General features: G+C 38.6%; 1 pseudogene; it reads left to right on the top strand.

Annotated features, from left to right (window-relative positions):
- The first annotated feature begins 1,881 nt into the window (after window positions 1–1,881).
- On the top strand, window positions 1,882–1,998 carry LOC111722904 (annotated as a pseudogene).
- Window positions 1,999–2,734: the final 736 nt, after the last annotated feature.

The following is a 2,734-nucleotide window of genomic DNA, read 5'->3' as shown; positions in this document are numbered from 1 at the left end:
AATGCCTAGCAGAGCTAAGTCAGTGGTGCTGGATTATGCTGGACAGATGGGATTTGATTGGCCTCTAAGCCTGAAGTGTTTAGGAAATGCATCAGCAAGTGGAGACAGGAAGGCCTTTGATGCTGAGGCGGGTTACATGGACAGAAGAGGTGATGCACAGAGCAATGTGCCTGAGCATCAGAGGGAGAGCTCAGTGACAGCAATGGCTGCTACAAAAGTGGAATTCTTTTTCTAAGCCACATAGCTACTTAAAGAATCCATTCAGAGGCCCAGTTGTTTGAATACCTTTAAGAGTCATTAGAAGACGGACTTCAAGGTCATAGTGAGTTGCAGTGGGCTTCAGGCTCATTTATCCTTCAGAAACATTACAAGGGCCATAGCTTAACCACACCATGAGCAAGCATAGTTTTTAGGTTTTATCTGTGCTGAATTTTTCCCAAGGACATCTTTCTCTATTTCTTTACTCTCTTTCTATTCAGTTTACAGCATTTCTCTAGACCAGGTAGGCCCCTGCTGGATAATTTGAAGACTGATTCATCATTTTGCACTGATCCCTGCAACCAATTATGCTATTTTCAAAATCTCTTAAGGTTAAAAATGTTCAAAATCTTCTGAGCATCAAGAGATAAATTTGTTCATTAAATAAAACTTTCAATTAAAAAAAAAATTCTGCCTAAAACACAATATGAGCAAACAAAAAGAAAATTAAATTCAAAAACAAACACCAAAAATACTCTATCCCTTCTGCTTGGCAGCCAGCCCCAACCTGCAATTGATGAGGAAAACCAATGTTGCCAGCAGGCATGTCTGCTCTGTACATCCCAGCTGTCCTGAAGCTCCTGAGTACTACATAGAGGGAGCCATCAGGATGGGGGCAGGAGTTCCAGGAAGAAAGGAGAAATTAACTTTGACTACTAAGATTTACTCCCAAAAGGGTGAAAGAGAATAGTTTGAAGAGAAAAGAAAGCCCACCAATAGACACCATGTCAGAAATGGATTGAGAGAAAGAAGGGGCAGTGGCTGGGGAATGGTGGTGTATCTTAGACCTGGCAAGTGAGGGAGGAGAGAAAAGTCTGGCCAATATATGTAGGTCCAGGGTGAAGAAGTTGCCACTTTTCCTGTGAACTCATATCTCCCAGGCCCTGTTCCCTTGTGCATGCTTCCTAAAGGCTGAATCCTGTCAAAATGCACCTTCTGGTTGCACAGGTCTGGAGTGGAGCCTGGGGTTTACATCTTTAAGTCATTCTCACTTGATGCTGCCCTGCTAAGAATTAAAATTCAAGTTACAAGTTTATACAAGTCTGTTACCACTCTCTCAAGTGTTTTATCAGAGGTAGCCATTGTGTATATATATATAATCATAATATGAGCAGTTTTTTTAGAACATACAATAACATACCATATGAGTGTTCTTCAGGGAAATAAAATCAATAGAATGTGGATGAATGGATAGATAGATATAGATGGGGGGGAGGAAAGAAGAGAGAAAGAGAAAGTAGGAGATTAAGTTTAAGAAATTGATTCATATGATTGTGAAGATAGAATATTTGAAATCTATAGGACTGGCCAGTAGGAGTTGATGTAGTCTCGAGGAAGAATTCTTTCTTCTCTAAGGAATTCTCCTCAGTTTTGCTCTTAAGGCCTTCAACTAACTGAATGAGACCCACCCTCATTATGGAGGAGAATATGCTTACTTAAAGTCAACTGATTAAATCTACAAATATGTTCTCAGCAGCATCTACCTATAAATTAGTGTTTGAATAACTGAATACCATAATCTAGTTAAGGTTACACAAAAAATAAATCATCATGTGACATTATAAATAACTGTCAAAAAATTTCTTCTCCCCTTCCCTAACATGTATTAAAAATAATTCTGGGGACCTTTTGTAGTTCATAAGAATAATCATAAGAATAATGATTTGAGTGTTCACTCCCATGCCTGAGATGTGCTTCTCTCCAACCTTGGTATGACATCAGCACATTACCCATATGATATTTAAAAAAAAATCATTTCTTATCAATCGCTACATTCATATTATATGAATGTACCATAGTCATACACTTGGATACTAGCTATTATTTTCTCAGGTAGCCTGGGCACTGACCATTGACCTCTTCTGAAATAGCTCTTATGCTCACCTTTGTGGAATGGGAACATAAGTTTCTCCAACCTAGCCCTGCTCACAGGGCTGTGGAAAGAGAAAATTTCAAAGACCTCCAACTCCCTTTTCAACAAGAGAAAGGGAATCTGCCTATGTACATAACATACCACTGCTACAGCCTACAAATAACTAGCAGTTGAGAAAACCACTACACTAAGGACATCTATAACCAAAGTATCCATCTAGAACATAGACTCCCATCAAAGTACTACAAGCAAAGCCAAAGATCCTTACCTAAAATATACCACAGGTATACCTTTGAAAATAAGGGGGGAAAGTCCCATCTAAATTAAAGAAAATCCAATAAACAAGAAGTGATACCTACCCCAGATGAGAAGGAATGAGCACAGGAACACCAGATGTATAAAAAAAATCAGAGTGAAAGGAACCCCTCTAACGAAAGCACCAGTTCTCTTACAATGGATCCCAACCAAAATGAAAATACTGAAATGACAGATAAAGAATTCCAATAATGGATTGTAAGGAAGCTCAATGAGATCCAAGAAAAAATTGAAAACCAAATCAAAGAAGCCAGAAAAATAATTCAGAAAGGGAATGAAAAATTTGCT

The sequence above is a fragment of the Otolemur garnettii genome, unplaced genomic scaffold (assembly GCF_000181295.1).
Source record: "Otolemur garnettii isolate 467f Iridium unplaced genomic scaffold, OtoGar3 scaffold01759, whole genome shotgun sequence".
In the NCBI taxonomy this organism is placed as follows: domain Eukaryota; kingdom Metazoa; phylum Chordata; class Mammalia; order Primates; family Galagidae; genus Otolemur; species Otolemur garnettii.
Note: the sequence above shows the minus strand (reverse complement) of the source record. Positions and strands in the feature narration are given on the sequence as shown.